Genomic DNA, 17,514 nt, shown 5'->3' with positions numbered 1-17,514 from the left:
AAAAAGAAAAAAGAAAAGAAAAAGAAAGGCTAGAGCCCTCTGAAGGGAGAATAAAATTCTTTCAAACAGACTTGTAATATTGGGGATAAGTTTTCATCTGCACAGCAAAGTGAAGAGATAACCCTTGGGAAAAGGATTTGAGGAACAAAGGCAGACATGAATTACTCCCAAGGTGGATGCTTACTGGTGTGCAGAGGCTGGTCCCAAGTTGAATCAGAGGTTGGTGCATAATGGATTTCTTGGGAGACCTAAAATATGTTCCCCTGATGTTGGGAACATAAACATCCATGTCTAAGACTGGTCTGGAGAAGACTGAGGGCAGGAGTTCATCAAAGCTGCCCATAAAGGCAGATTACTTGTGAATGCATTTCACTAAAGCAGGTAATTGCCAGCTTACACTCAAGGGCATTAGAGTCACCAGGGGGCAGGAGCTAAGAGAGGTCCCAGGCTAGCCTAGCACATTGCTAAGCCGGGGTCTCTAAAGAATGTGCATAATAATGTCACCTGGACTATTATCTGTTGATGATAACGTGTATAGTATCCTCAACTGGACTGGTGTGAAGTCTATTCATGTTGGGTAAATTCACTTCACAAGCTAAATGATGTATAGTGATTGAATGTATAAATTAAGTTAGATACACTCACACACACACACACACACACACACATATATATATTTAGTACCATCTGGAGGAGCCAATATTTTGGATCCTACTATTTCAAAGGCTTTCAACACCAGCAGAACCCCATGACCATCATCGGCCACCTGAGTTTTCATCCTCCTCACCTTTACAGACTTAGAAAATCCATCAGCAACAAGATGAGTAGAATCGGAAATGGAGCAAGGAGAGTTGAAGAGTGGACGAAGCAATCCAGTGCTTTTACTGGTGCTCGAGCTTCTGGACAAGCCTGAGCTGCACAGAGGGGAGAGGTTTTATATGGATGGTAAATTAAATTTTGATTTTGATTGAACTAGGCTTTTTAATACTTGAAAGTGACCAGGGAGCTATAGCCCGTCCTTGATATGCCATTAGGGAGAGAGAAGACAAATTCAACGAAGTGAGTTTGAAGGTGGTAGGGAGAAAAGTAAAGCTATTTCCTGATCATATCAACTAGATGCGACCTATATCCAACAAATTTACTCTGTAGAGTATTTGCAAAGAATACCTGAAAGAACACAAAGTAGTGCCTGGCATAGCACATCCTAGGAGAGTCGTGCCTACTTATTATTATCGTTAAAGATTTTAGTCTGCATGTTGCACTTGCAAGCTAACACATGAGGTGGTCACATTCCAACAGGGTTAATGTAGAAGGGCAATTGTCTAGTGGGCTTTAAGGACAGGGATCTGTTTTTAGGTGACCTCAGACTCAGAGTGGTCAGAAGGCTAAGAGCAAAACACAAAACACACAGAGTTATTCACAGTGATCACTGAACTGAAGTCTGGTACACTCACATCTTCAGTTGGTCCCTAGAATATCAGATCAACAAATAGTCTTCAATTTTTTTTTTTTTTAATTTGCCAGAAGGAACGTGCATTCATTGGAGAGAGAGGGTTAAAGTGAGAAAGTACGCCCCCCGTGGGGAATGGTCATGCTACAATCCCTTCCTTTCCATCTGTCCCTCCTTTGGGGATTTTAGGTGCGCGCACACACACACACACACACACACACACACATGTTTCTCAAGGCCCCAGATCTGGGACTTGAACCACTCAGTCAGCCATGTGGAATCCAGCCACCTGAACCACCAAGCCACAGGCTGGCCCAGTTTTCAAGTTTACTTAAAGCAGCCTAGAAAATATTTTGACTCCAGCTTTTAAATAAGTTTAAACGAGTCCCATCCAACCTGTTGGTTTCTTTCCCAGGAAGCAGTCTACTCACCCATGTCAGTCATAGTTGCCCTTTCAGAACAAACAAAATCTTTCTATTGAGACCAAAATATCCAGCTTCCTCTACTTTTTTAAGGCTTCGTCTTTTTTCTTAGTGCTTTTCACAAACTCTGTTATTTAGCAATTATATTCTTGAAAGGCAAATTGAGGGAGTAAGCTCACCTGGATTGACAAGATGAGGAAACAGGCTTGGGATCGGTGACTTGTCAAAATTATCAGGTAGGACTCAAACTGAGCCCTCCTAACACGATTCTTCAGAAACACCCACTCCTGGTCTTGCACTCTTTGAGTGGACGTTTCTGGGCTTACCTGTGAGCATACCTTTGTGGAGTGCTTGGAAGCCAACAAACTTTCTGTTTAACCAACATTTGTCTTCCTGTCTGTATTCATGTGGTGGGGGGGTATGACTACTACTGTGGAGATTGCACAGATTCAGAAAGCAGAATGCATCCGAGTGTTGGCTATGACTAGCCTTATCTACCTCTGTCCCTCACTTTTCCACACCACCTATGATTGCAGTTCTTTCATTACCTGGGCAAGGAGTGAGATCATGTAAGCATGAAGAAAGGGAGTTTTTTGTTTGTTTGTTTTAATATTACATCTCTGATTTTTGCTTAAAATACATTGCATGTAGTTTACAGAGTGTGTTACTAAGTCCTCCTGGTTAGTGGTTCTTAACATTTTGGGGGACATTTACAACTATGAGAATCTGCTGAAAGTTATCCAAAAAAATTCCCAGATACAAAAACTCATAGAAGACAAAGATAAAAAATTTTGCATAAATAAATATCAGAAAGCTTTTGAACACTACCCATAGAATTTTTCACATATCAATGGACTATCACTTCACCCTGTCGAAGTGGTACCAAGGATCAAGGAATCTACAGTTGCATCTCATTTACGGAGTGTAGGAGGGGAGAAAATAAGGTCATTTGGGTGGATGTATTATTGAAAGGTATGGTATATAAAATTCTTAAGCATACTTATTCCCTGTGTATTTCACTGGAACATAAAGCAAAGTTTACTAATTCTAAGCATTCTAAGTAAGTTTGTTTTAAACCCACCCTAGACTCATGATTGTGTTCATATTAATAGATTATCACAATATGCATGGACAGAATAGCTCTTGTCATCTATTTTGTAAAAAATATTTTGGAAGACATTTAATAAATTTATAAAGGAAAGTTGCAATTTGCTTATATTCCATGACTCTTAATTCCAGCATCCTCCCTCCTCCTCTACTATCCAAGTGGCACAGGAAGGTGGCAAGTACATCTTGGGAGCACAGTAAAGAGTTCCTGGAGCCAGCAGACACCATGACAGTTACATCACTGAACTCCCACATGGACCCATTGTGGTTTAAGTCTCAGACCTGGTGGCTTGAAAACCATGCTGGGTGTGTGTGCCTGTGTGTTCAGAATCCCAGGAGGAGAATGAAGGAGAATGGATTACAGTATGGTCATCCCCACAAGAGGTGGTTTCTCACATTCCCTCTCACTGTCTCTGTCTCTCTGTCTCTTCAGCAAGTGCATGTGCCCTACGGCAAAAACCTCTTAAAAAAAAAAAAAAGAAGAGAGGAGAAGAGAAGAAGGAAGAAGAAAAGGAAAAAAAAAAGGAAAAGAAAAAGAAAGGAAAGAAAACAGAAAAGGAGAGCTCCTTTCTGTGGGCTCCTTGTCAAGCCATGGATGAATATCAGGTAGGGAGCTAGTGCTGAGCGCGGAGTTAGTCCACCATTCTCTTTATTAAATGCCATCTTAACTGAATTACAACTACATAGTTTTGGGGTAAGTGAATGGGGGGAGATACAGAGATGAGAGGAAAAAGTATGGGCTTGTAATGGTGACAACAATGAAAGCAAAGATTCTTTTATGAACTAAAGAAAGTTGACTGTCAAAAGAAGGCAAAACCTCAGCCAACCTCGAGATGAACTATGTAACCCAGCTCATGGCCCAGAGTCACTGGCTTAGGAGGGATCAGCAAATCCCTACAGTGAGAGCTTTTATTTCTGAGAGAAGGTGGTGAGGTGGCTTTTAAACCTTCCTCTATAACAGTTAACGAGTAGGGGAGAGTGAGCCTGCCCCATCGTGTTAGTTTAATAACAGAGGTCACCTTGCTACCTGAACAGCATTCTCTTCTGCTCTTTTCCCAAGTGGAATGCTTAATAACAGTGTGTTGCTTAGAAGAAGCTGTCTGGAAATAAACTTGTTCAAATAATGGACTGTAGAAAAAGAATAATAGAATCCCCCCAAGAAAAGTTACTCCTTCATTATCACTGTCGTCACTGTCATCATCACCGTCTTCATCCTTACCTTGCTAGGAACAAAAGCAGTACGGATTGTGTGTGTGTGTGTGCATGTATAAGAGTGTGTCTTTAGTATATTTACTGCTGCAATAGCAGAATACCACAGACTAGATAACTTCTAAACAACAGAAGTGTTTTCAGTTCACATCTCTGAAGGTTGGGAAGTCCAAGATCATGGCGCTACGCCTGGCGAGGGACTTTGTGCTGTGCCATCCCATGGCGGAAGGCAGAAAGGCAAGTGATGAGCACAAGAAGAAGGATGGGGTCCAAATGTCATCCTTTTATGAGGAGCCCATGCACATTGTGCCTAACCAGTTCCTGAGATAACAGCATCAATCCGTTCTCGTGATTTACTCTCCTCGTAAACACCCTAACTTTCCATGCCGTCACAATGGCAATCACATTTCAAAATGAGTTTTGGAGGGGTCATTAAAGCCATAGCAGTGTGTGTGTGTGTGTGTGTGTGTGTGTGTGTGTGTGTGTGTATGTGTGTATAAATTCCTAACGACTCTATAAATGTAGGAATATTTCATTCTTACCCACATTTCAGAATACTAAGTCTCAGAAAAAGTTGATGACCTACCCATGAGGACTCTCACTCAATAAGTAGCAGAACCAGAATTAGGTTCCTGATGATATTGGATCTCAAACACCCTCATGATTCCACTATTTACTCTATTTTCAATTCATTCATTTAACAAATATTTGATATTAGCTACTAAGGACCAGACACCATGCTAGTGTCAAGGGTATCAAAATGAAAAGACACCACCTTCAAGAGGCTCACAGTCTAGTAAGATAGACCACGTTCCCAGGATGGCCCAAACCTACATTCAGTTACCACAACCCTGACTTCTCAAGGGGAATAACATTTGGTGCAGGGGGCTCATTATTCTGTTTGTTTTGTTTTGTTTTGTTTTGTTTTGTTTTAATGAAAACCAATGAGAATATATCCCAGAATTTGCCTCAAATACTAAAATGCTGTAGAACTATTAGCTGCTTTTGTTAGAATAAAGCATGCTCACCCTTCACCCATTTCTTCAGGAGCTATTCTAACCTGGGCTTATAACTTTTGCATCCCTTTTCCCCTGGTCAACCTCCATGCTACAGGTGAAATGACTGTTCTTAGTCTCTGTGTTCCTTTCTGCTGGTTCTCTGTTCCTGGTTTCACAGCTCTGCCCATCTACTCATGCCTTGACCACCTGCCGCCATTCCAGGTCCTGGTCTTCCCAGTTCTGGGCCCCCTTCTTAATGCTGTGGCCAATTAATCAGCCCACTTTGGGAGAGTAAAGAAAGGTAAGGATCCAAGTTAGAGGGCTTCTCAGAATGCTGCAAGAGAAGCGTCTGCTTCTGGGAACTCCCCAAGAAGAATGCAGAGTAAGTTCGCAGAGTGTAGCAGTAATGAGCAAAGACTCTGGAGTCTTATCAACCTCAAGTCAATCACAGACTTATCACTTCCTAGATGCATGACTAGGCAAGTCATTAATCACCCTCTGCCTTGCTTTTGGGGGAGATAATAATAGTAAATGCCTTACAAGGTAATTCAAAGTGGTGATTGAATTATCAGAGCAAAATCATTATCATTATTCAGTATTTTGGCATTTAATACAAGAAATCCTTGAATAGTTATGAATACCTAATGGGATCTGATTTCCATCACCTTCCTGCTGGATGTGTTCAGTTCACCAGTCTGTATGTATTCTCCACGCTCCCTCCATGCCCCTGGAAGATGACCTATATCCAGGCAACCATGGACTCTGCCATTTGGCTTCTAGTTGGCTTTGGCCAAATATAAATATCAGCCAAAGAAAGAGGAAAGGAGGAGAGCAAGATGGGGTATTTAGTCTCCAACTCATACATTAGTCTCCTTCCTCATTGTGTCTCACTAGATCAGGTAGCGCTGTTCATACAGCCCTCCCTTTGGGTTCCAGAGATCACTTCTCTGTGGGAGTAGGATGGAAGGTGGCTCCATGGCCCAGGGTTAAAGGAGCTAGATCCCATATGGCCAACTGTATGGTTTGAATCTCAGAATTGGTGGATTGAAAAATACATCGGATGTATGTGCAAGTGTGGCCCAAATCCTGACAGGATGGAAAAATGGAGAAGAAAATGCAGCATGACCACCCTCCACTGAGAGGTGCTTTCTCTCTCTCCCTCTCCCTCTCTCTCTGCCTGTCTCTCTGAGAAGTGCACATGCTCCTGGAAAATTTTTAAAAACAAATCATGTGTGTGAAATTATACAAACAGTGATTTATTTAAGTGAATATATATGTATGTGTGTGTGTATATATATATATATGTATATACACACACACATACATATATAAAATGTGACCATCACTATATATTATATAAATTTATTTAATACATAAATACACATATATGTATATAAATCTATACCTATAATATATACAGACTGTCTACATTAATTTAAGAATAATGTAAATAATATGCCTGTCTCATTTCTAATATAGTTTTAATCATTTTCTCTTGGTCCTATGTTACCTTTACTTTTAAATATTTAAAACAAATAAAATTATGGAATGAGACCAAGACCCACGGAGCACCTGCTCCCCAGACTTAACGAAGCCTGGCACATGCCGCCTCTCACATTTGTTGCTTCTTCTCTGGGAGAGGCAGAGTCAGCAACATGGGGCTCGGCAGACTCCCAGACACCCTGAACAATGCCCACCCCATCTTTGCTGTCAATGCTTGCCTCATGGTGCCTGGAGAGGTTAACCACTCCCTCCCCTCTGCTCAGCAGGCCAGATCCTTCTTCTCCGTGGGAGTCAGTGTGGTGGAAGACAGCTTAAAAGTTCCTTTTTGCTTTTCCCAGAGCTGGTGAGGTTTTAGTTTTTTGTGTTAGAAAAAGAATCTGCTCTCAGCCTCAGATTTGCCTGTAAGCAAATGAGAACAGTGTTTTCCCTGTCACACGAATGCATTAATAATAAAAGCTCTTTTTGTTTTCAAGTTTTTATTAAGACACGGTCTTGCTGTCACAGTCCTCCTTCCTCAAGCTCCCCAGGCTCTAGGATTATAGGAGAACACCACCACGTCTGCCCTTTGGTTGACTGACACTCTAACCCAGGCCTCCCATGGGGTCCCATCCTGCAGAGCAGTGTCTTGGCAGCTGGCTTCACTGCTGCTAGGCCAAGAGCTCTGTTTTTTGAAGTCCTGATAATGAAGTAGCCATTGAATGTGTTATTGTGTATTAGTCTTCCCAAGAACACTGTGCAAATATACAGTCAGCCCTGTGTTACAGTCAGGAAGCTGCTGCAGAAGTTGAGGGCTTATCCAGGTGTACTTGCCCTGCTCAGGGAGTGAGGCTATTCATATGGGTGTCTGTCAGGCTCCAAAACCTTTGCTGTTTTAAACAATAAAGGTACAGGCTGCCTTTGATTTTACAGCCTAGATTATTACTCACCAGCCTTTTCTGTATTTGTGGTCGTATTCCAGATAACTGGTTGAGGTTAAGATAAATGACCTCCATGTTAGTGAGGAAAAGTGCAGCTACCTTATTCAATGAATGTTTCTCTACAGCAAGGTCTTCAATTTCTGGGTGTGATTTTTTTTATCTTAGGTGAAGAGCAGAGCAGGACTTTATTGTCTATCAGGTTGTTACCTAGAAGATCAGTGCCTTTAGACAGCACCTGAGACAGTGATTTGGGGTGCATGTGATTCAGTGGGTGTGGTCCTGCTTGCTATTTTAAAGGTCAGTCCTTTATGAGGCCTGTTTATTACACAGCATGCGTTGAGGATATTAGGATCCGAGGTCTCTTTAAGGGCCTTTGTTTCTGGCACCATCTCCCCTTGGGCTTCTGCATCTCCTGCCTGTGCATCTGGGGAGAATACCTGAATGGGGAAAATAGTATTAACCAGGAGTTTTGATAAAATGGAGTTTTCAGGGGTGAATTGCAATTTAAATAGCTGAAAAATTCCATTTACCTGCAGCGATGTATTCTGAATGCTCCCTCTGGCCCAACTCAAAGGGAGCAGACAGTCATCTGCTGTGGAAACTAAATGGAATTTTTATTTTTGTCTTCTGAAGTGCCTTGAAATCAGCAATCTCTAGGCTAGCAACGGGGCCTCAGTGAAGACATCATTGAAAAGAACAGCAGAAAGTTCTGAAGGTAGTCAGCCATCCACAAAACTCACTCTCAGTTTAATTTTTTTTGGAGAGGTTTTCACTATAGGGCGCATGCGCTCACCAGACAGACAGAGAGAGAAAGAGAGACAGAAAGCAAGAACTCACCCCCCAGGGGGGATGGTCACACCGCAATCCCTTCTCCTCCATTCTCCTCTTGGGATCTTGGGCACATATGCACACGCGCCCAGCGTGAGTTTTAAACCACCGGGTCCAGGATGCAAACCAGGGTCGACTATGTGAGAGTCCAGTGACATAGCCATTACGCTAACCGCTGGTTCCCTCTCAGTTTAATTTAATGACTTTCGGCTAGAAGAAATAGCCATTTAAAATAAGCCTCCCTACCTCCCTATGCTTAATCTCCTGGTTCAATGTGTCTAACCACCTAAATGGTAGTGGATTTTCTTTCTTTCCAATTCAAACATTTTAATTATTCTTCTACGTCTTTCTTCAGTGATGCAAATGAATGCTTGTGGCCCTCATCAATCAATCAATCCTTCTATTCAATAGTATTTGAGAACTTGAGCTGGGTTGTTGGTTCCTCCTCCAGATTCTCTTTCCCTGGCTTCAATGTAAATTTCCCAGTGGCTGTGAGAAGGTGGTTCTCACCCTCTACAAAGGCCACTCCGCTTGTTTCAAAGTGGGAATGACTTGGTTGGTATATTTCAGGCTCCAGAACTCCTCCTGCCATCAGGCCCACGCTAGGTTTTACCTGAGATTACACCCTACTTAGCTTCTTCCCCTAGCCATCTTTCTTCCTGCCTTTCTTCTTTCCTAGGAGTGCTTCTCAGTGAATCACGTCCACCCAAAATCTCTGTCTCGAGTGCTGCTTCGAAGGCAGCACTCACAGACAGCAGCCTGAGAGATAGTAAAGTTCTGCTAGTTTCTTCTCTGGAATGGGAAGAATAATAACAATCTCTTATTTATTGGCCGGTTGTAGGGATTGAATGAGGTGACACGTGTTGTTATGGGTTGAACTGTTCCCTCTGGAAAAGATATATTGAAGTCCTAACCACTAACCTGCAAAATATGGAATCATTGCAGATTTAATTTACTAAGATAAGGTCATACTGAAGTAGGTCCTTTTATCACTATGACTGGTGTCCTTACAATGAGAAGGCCATGTGAAAGCCCAGACACCCAGGGAGAGCAGTGTGTGATGATGGAGGCAGACAAGCCAAAGAATACCTGGGGCTACCAAAAGCTAGGAAGAGGAAGGGAAGAGTCTTTCTTTAGAGGTCTCTAAGAAAGTAAGACGTGCCATCACCCACCTTGATTTTATACCTCTAACTCTCAAACTGTGGGAGAACAACAGTTCTTATGTTTTAAGTCACCCAGTTCATGGTATTCTGTTCTGATAGCACTAAAAATTAAAATACATGTGAATCTCTAGAACGATACCTAGCATGTAATAACTCCAGAATCAATATTGGAAATTATTCTAGATGTTTTTGTCATGCAGTTCTGGTTCATCTTAATAATAATTTATAATTTAAAAAGTACTATAGAGCACTGGGACCAGCAAACAGTATAGTTCTTATGTCGCTAAACTCTCATAGGGTCTACCTCAGTTTGAGTCCCAGACCTGCTGGCTTGAAAATCATGCCAGGCATGTGTGCATGTGTGCCCAAGATCCTAGGAGGAGAATGGATCCGGGATTGCGGTATTGCCATCCTCCCTGGAAGGTGATTTTTCACTTTCCCTCTCACTATGCCTGTCTCTCTCCCTTCCTGGTGAGCACAAGTGCCCTAAGGCAAAAACTTCTTTAAAAACAAAAATACCATAGACTGGGTAACTTCAACACAAGTTCATTTCTCACAGTTCTGGAGACTAGGAAGTCCAAGATCACAGTGCCACCATGGCCAGGTCCTGGTGAGGGCTTTCTTCCTTGCTTGCAAATGCCTGCCTCTCACTCTCCTCACATGGGGAGGAGAGAGAGAGCAAGTGAGCTCTCTGGTGTCTCTTCTTGTAAGGGCACTAATCCCAACACGCAAGCCCCACCGTCATGATCTCATCGAACCATAATTACCTCCTAAATGGCTCACCTCCACATACCATCACATTGAAGATTAGGGCTTTAACATAGGAATTTTGTAAGTACATGTTCCAGTCTGTAAGAGTGGGTATTATTATCCCTATATTATAGGTAACAAAATGAATGTGAGAGTAGTACACAAGAAAAAATACAAAGAATGACAATATTAGAAGAGTCTGTGCACATGAGAATTCCTCCAGGGCATTTTCACACACAGCCAAGGGTATTCCATGGCAACCGTGGTGGTGTAGAATCTGGAATCCGCTGGGCTGAGTTCAGTTCCAGCCTCTGCCATTCACCAACACTGGGACCTTGGGCAAGTTATTAACTGCATGGAGTCTCAATGTCCTTACTTACAAAAACAAGTGATTCCTAACCTGATGGAGAGCATTAAATTATAAAATACACGGATTTATAAAATATACATAAAAATGTATTTATAAATGAAGAGTGCCTGGCACAAAGGGGACATCAAATGAAAGTTCAAACTTCAAAGATAAATATACAAAGATGTTCAATAAAACCATAAATCCTAGAACAGATTTGGACAACTTCAATATCCAGCCATAAGTGAAATCAGCAATAATTAGTTCATATTAAGAAATGCTATGCAGATGACAGAATGGTTACTTCACTGAACTCCTATGTAATAGACCACAGTTCGAGTCCTGGGCCTGGCAACTTAAAACTCATGCCAGGCGCACACATGTGTGTGTGCCCACGATCCCGAGAGCAGATGGAAGAGAAGGGACTGTGGCATGCCTGTCCCCCCCAGGGGGTGATTTCTCACTTTCTGTCTCTCTGGTGAGTGCACATGTCCTATAGCAAAAATCTCTCTTAAGGGAACCAGAGGTTAGCGTAATGGCTATGTCACTGGACTCCCACGTAATCGACCGCGGTTCGCGTCCCGGACCCGGTGGCTTAAAACTCACACCAGGCACGTGTGTGTACGTGCCCAAGATCCCGAGAGGAGAATGGAGGAGAAGGGATTGTGGTGTGACCATCCCCCGTGGGGGGTTATTTCTCGCTTTCTGTCTCTATGTCTCTCTCTCTCTGTCTGGTGAGCCCACGCTCCCTATAGTGAAAAAAAAAATCTCTCTTAAAACAAACAAAAAGAAACGCTATGTAAACATAAAGCAGAGTAAGATAGCTATAAGTTGACCTCCTGGGTTCTTTTTCTGTGTCTACCTACTGTATGACTTTAGGCAAATGATTCAAGCTCTCTGGGCTTCAGTTGCCCCATTGGAAAACTGGAAATAAAAGCAGCACCTTTTCCAGAGTTGTCATGAGGATTAAATTATAATATATATAGTCCATAAAATGCTTACAATATCCCCAGGCACATAGCAAACACATGATAAACATCGGCCATTATTATATTATGATTCCATTTGTATGGGAGGAAGCGAAGCTAATTGGCTAATTTCTGGAAAGAGATATAAGAATTGGCTACTAATTGTTATCTCTGGGGAATGTAGATAGGAGGGTGGTAGGAAGAAAGGTTCCTACATTTGCTTTACCCCTTCTGTGCCATTGGAAACAAACCAATCCCCAAACAATTAGCTTTAGCCTTTTGCTCCCTCCCACCTACTGAAGAGTAGCCCTAAGAGTGAGCTCTTCCTTCAACTGCCAGACAGGGCTCTTTTCAGTCAAACACATAGGTACAGCCACTCAAGGATTTCCATACCACATGGTAAAGAACCAAATCCTTCTCCCATGATCCTCTAAGGTCAAGGTTAACTTCTGGCATGCTGGGGCTTCTGGGATATGGATTCATCATAACCAGTGTCCAGGAGATCAGATCAGTAAATATTTTGACTTTCACTCCTGGTGTCAGGCACTCAGCTGGACTGTGCATCCCTCATAACTGACGCTAACCAATTTGCCAAGGCACTTTTCTGTTTCTAAATGCTGAAGCAGAGGCCACGCCCTACCCGACTTACCCAGTCACACAGACATCATGAGAGCAGTCCGTCTGCTCCCTCAGCCATGCTCTTTCACAGTGTCTTTGCTTTCATCAGCCCACACTCCCTCTCTAAAAATATTAGTATGCTTGGCTGCAACAAGTTATTGTCAATAAGTTTATTTTACCAGTTGTGTGGTTCCTCTAGCTTGTCTCCACTGGTTTAGCAGTTTCAAGGGACGAACAGAATTATCAACTCTGTGAATAATTAACAAGCTGAGTTGGTCTCTGGCCTAAAATTGACCACTGAACTTGATTACTTGCCCTGAACAAAAAGACAAGGAACATTTCTCCAATGAGGCACTTTCCAATGGCTGGATATGCAGAGAAACCAAAAGAGTCACTCTAAATTTGACCTGCTCCCCCACTGGGAGGTGAAGATCCTTGCCCAAGATTATGAGACTCTGAACCAAGCTGGGGGCCAAGGACTCTGACTCCGAGGACAATGGAAGTGGTTTCAGACGTTGAAGGGCCTTAGGTTTAAGTCATTAGTAGCCAGCCGTGTGACCTCTGACACAGTTGCTTAATTCTGTCCCGTGCCTTTCTTTATTTGTAAAGGGGGTGAGAGAGTTTATCAGCACTAAGCTAATACTCAGCAGTGATACTGACATTTTCCAGCAGTCAACCAACCAAAGTGCTTTCACAGAGCTGCAGCGGGGTACTGAAGGGCCCCCTGCTGCAGCATTTCTGGGTTAGCTAGATTGCAGGGATATCTCAGGGAAGAAAGGTACCAGGGGAGAGGCCAAAAGCTACAGGGATGAAGAGTGAGTTTCAGGAGAGCACTGCTTACCAACTGGCGTGGAAGTATTCCAAGTTTAACAACTGGTACCGCTGTACAAATGTTTAAAGCCTAAATATGGGCCTTTTGCCTTTCTAGGGGAATTTACTTCATGTTTAGTAATGTACAGCCTTAGATAGTTTGGGCTTCTGTAAAAAATGACTAAAATGACTCCCTGTAATTTGAGACCTGGTGACACTGGGCACATGTACATGCATACCCAAAATCCCCAAAGAAAAGAGAATTGGAGGAGAAGGGATTTGGGCATGATTATATCTCATGGTGTATGTTTTAAGTTTTAAGCTGCTGAGCCCAGGACTCATGGTGTATTTGGGGGTGCTTTCTTAATCTTAGATATTGCTACATATTCTCTCTAGCCACAGAGAACACCCTCTCTCTCTCTCAGTTTAAGCATCTCAGGACCTCTCTTCATCTTGGATGGCTCCAGAACTCTCTAGTGGGTTTAGGCTTCCAAAAAAGATAGGAAGAACATTTGACAACAGATTTCACCAGTTCACAGAATCGTCTTGTGTAAACATTTAGTTCTTTTTTTAAAGTTATTACTAATTGATTTCTTTCAGGAGAGAGTGAGAAAGATGAGCAACCTCACCAAGGTTTCATACCATGATCCTCCCCCAAACCTTCCCAGATGTAGAGTACACCCAAGGTACAGAACCGCTATCCTTCACTCGACCTTCAGCATCAGAGACTATTGTTAACACTGTGCCTCCATCGCTGGGCCCAAATCTGTACTCTTTAAAAAAGCTTTTTTGCCTTTATTCATGATAGAGTGTGGCCATATGCAAGTGATCCAGCGGGTAAGGAAAGAGAAAACATCTTCTTGCCTGGGGATGGTCATACCACAATCTGTCTTCCTGCAATTCATCCCTTGGGGATCTTGTACACACATGCATGTGCCAAATATGTTCCTGAAGGGGCCAGTATGAGAACCCCAGTCAGCCATGTTTGATCTGGCTTCTTCTGCACATGCTTAACCACTGTGCTGTGGCACCAGCTCTTACCTTTACTTCCAATGCCCATCACATCCTTAGCCTTCGCTTCCATCTGCACTGTTAATGCCACCCCTAATCTTTGCCATGGGTTTTGTAATTTCTTAAGTGCACTGAAAACAGCCATTGACTGTTAACTATTTCAGTCATTTGCAAATAAATCAAAAAGGATAGAACACCTACAACAGTTGTCACCTTGCAATGTAACTGCACAAAAGGGTTAGCAGAGTTTGCAAATAAAAGATAGATGCACTATCTGAAAAATATTTATATTTAAAGGTATTCATTGTTTTCTGAGATTCAAATTTTACTGGTGTCCTGTTTTTTATCTGGCAACCCTAACTTAGCTCCCTTGGGAAATCTCTTAGAGCAGTGTTTCTCAAACTTTAACTGCACCAGATGACCTGGAGGGCTTGTTAAACCAAGTGTCTGGGCCCCATCCTCAGGGTTTGTAATTCAGTAGGTCAAGGGTGCAGTAGGTCAAGGGTGACTTCTTTTTCTTTTCTTTCTTTCTTCTTTCTCTCTTTCATTTTTTTTTTCTAGAAGGCACAATTGCACTTGACAGAGAGGGAAAGGAGAGAAAGCACACCTCCACCCATAACTCCTGCCCCATGAGGCATTGTTAGGTGACAATTTCTTTTCCTCCACCTCTCTCTCCCTTGGGGATTTCGGGCACTCATGCACATGTGCCCAGCCCAGTGTCACCAAGTCTGAGGCTTGAACTACAGGGTCTGCCATGTGGGATCCAGCTGCTTTTACCACCAGGCCAAGGAACCAGCTGGAGAATCTGCTCTTCTAACAAGTTCTCAGGCAATGCTGATACAGCTGGCATGAGAACCACACTTTGAGAACAATTATCTAAGGAAACAGGCAAAGAATCAATTCCATGTGAGCTTAGCAAGTTATATGACTTCCCTGTGCACTTATTATACTAACCACACAGGTGGAGATTAATAGTAAATACTTCAACCTATTTCTCAGAGTTCCCTGCAGGATTACGTGAGTTTACATATAGAAACTGCTTACCAAGATCTTGTGCTTTTATGTGCTATATAGGATGAGCTTTTTTATGATCATTAATATCATCATTATTTCCTCCTGACCCCAAATTAAAGAGCTGACAAAATTCTGCTTTTCATTGACTTTAATTAATAATGACCATCCAGAGTTGCCAAGAAAATGTTAAAATGATATTATACTGTCTTTGGTTTAAGAAAACAGGAAGCTTTACATATTATAAATATTTAATCAAAAATGGTAAAACTAATGAAGTAGCTGCTATGAAAAACAGTTTGGCAGTTTTCAAAAAGCTAAACACTGGGTCAGCCCAGGACCTGGTGATTACAACGACTGGATCCCAAATGGCCAACTTCACAGTTTGAGTTCCAGAACCAGAAACTATGAAACATGCCAGGTGTGTCTGTGTGTGCCCAAAATCCTGAGAGGAGGGAGAGATGGAGAGGAAAGGATTGTGGCATAACCAATGCCACATGGGAAATGCTCTCTTCTCTCCTTCTTTCTCTTCCTCTCTCTCTTTGTCTCTCACAGCAAGCTTACATACTAACAAATTATTAAAAAAAAATTAAGCATAGAATTATCATGTGACCCAGCAATTCTACTTGTTGGTATATTCCCGAAAGAACTGAAAACAGTGAGTAAATAGATACTTGTATGCCAGTGTCCACTGTAGCACTATTCACAATAGCCAAAAGGTAGAAACTATCCACATCTCCATCAATAGAGGAATGGATAAACAAATGTAGTATATACATTAAATGGAATATTATTCCGTCATGGAAAGAAATGAAGCTACAACATGGATAAATCAGACAAAAGCATTATGCCGAGTGAAAGTGGCTGGGAACAAAAAACTACATCTCTTATGATTCCACTTACATGAAACAGCCAGGAAAGGCAAACCCACAGAGACAATAAGTAGATTAGTAGTTGCCAGGGTCTGAGGGAGAGAGGGATGAGGAGAGACTAATGTGTGTGGATTTTCTGTTTGCAGCAATGAAAAGTTTCTAGAACTAGGTAGTAATGATGATTGTGCAACACTGAATACACTTTACGTCACTGAATTGAACACTTAAAAATGGTTAAAATGGTCAGTTTTGTATTATGTGTAATTTTACCTCAACTGGTTTTATTATTATTTATGTATTATTATTATTATTTGTTTAATTTGCTGTAGGGCACGTGGGCTGACCAGAGAGAGAGAGAAAGTGAGAAAACAAGCCGCCCAGTCCAGGACTTGAACCACAGTCATTCATGTGGGAGTCCAGCGCCTTAACAACCATGCCACCTGCTGATCCTTACCCAGATTGCTTTAAATGGTAAAAAAAAGAAAAGAAAAGAAAAAAGAAAACGAACCTTTAGAACTAGAACAGTTGGGCTTTAGTGTCTGGATATAGGATTCTCTAAAAGGGCCTCATCTCTTCTGTACTAAAGGCTTACCAGGTACACAGCTAAGACCTGAGGTTTGGTTGCATTTGGCACTTGTCTGGATTGATGCTGGTGGGTATCACCATGTGCAGTACCATGTTGATTTATTGCAGTTAACTCCTATGTGCCTCAATTTTCTTAGCTGTACATGAGGTCTAATAACACCCTGTTTTAAGAAGTAGATATGTGTAAGCATATTGTAGGCTCCAAATGCTTGTAAACCGTTATGTGCAGACTGTGGGCTCAACAGGTGTTTGTGAACCAAATCAACACTTTCCTAGCTCTAGGAGCAAACATAGCAACTACATTAGTGTCCTAGGACTGCTGTAACAAATGATCACAGACCAGTGGATTGAAACAACAGAAATGCTTCATTTTACCTTTCTGGAGCAGGGATATGACACAGGACACTGGTCAGTGTCCACAGGGCTTCATTCCTTCTGGAGCTCAGGAAGAGAACTCATTTCCTTGCCTTTTCCAGTTTCTAGAAACAACCTGCATCCCTTGGCTCATTGTTCCTCCCTTCGTCTTCACAGCAGCCTAGGATTGTTGTTTCCTTACAGTATTCATTGTCCATTGTGGTACTATACACAGTAGTGCAAGGGTGAAACGACTCACATGTCCACTGGTGAGAAAGTGCATAAAATACAGGTGGCATATTACTCAGCCTCAGCAAGGAATGAAATACTACACATGCTGCACTTTGGATAAACCTTGGAAACATTATGTTGAGGGAAAGCATCCAAGCCCCATCCTCCTGCCTCCCCTTTCATAAGACACTGGAGATGACACTGAGCCCCCCTTGCATGATCTGTAATAGTCTCCCCATCTCAAGATCGTTAATTTAGCCACATCTGCAAAGTCCCTTTTGGGATGTAACATAGTCGCAGGTTTTAGTGGCTTAACTATGGACATCTTTGAGGGGCGATTATTTTCCCTACCATGTTT

General features: G+C 42.2%; 1 long non-coding RNA gene across 1 annotated transcript in view; it reads right to left on the bottom strand.

Moving 5' to 3' along the window:
• LOC102482381 (uncharacterized) overlaps window positions 1-12,508 on the bottom strand; it is a 17,905-nt gene extending 5,397 nt beyond the window's left edge. The window contains exons 1-2 of the long non-coding RNA XR_335050.3: window positions 12,314-12,508; window positions 788-914 (exon numbers count right to left, since the gene is read on the bottom strand). This is a non-coding gene — a long non-coding RNA (uncharacterized LOC102482381). The remainder of the gene's footprint in view (window positions 1-787; window positions 915-12,313) is intronic.
• Between the last annotated feature and the right edge of the window lie 5,006 nt (window positions 12,509-17,514).

The sequence above is a fragment of the Tupaia chinensis genome, unplaced genomic scaffold (assembly GCF_000334495.1).
Source record: "Tupaia chinensis unplaced genomic scaffold, TupChi_1.0 Scaffold000328_1, whole genome shotgun sequence".
Lineage (NCBI taxonomy): Eukaryota > Metazoa > Chordata > Mammalia > Scandentia > Tupaiidae > Tupaia > Tupaia belangeri.
This window is presented reverse-complemented; position numbering and strand designations above follow the sequence as displayed.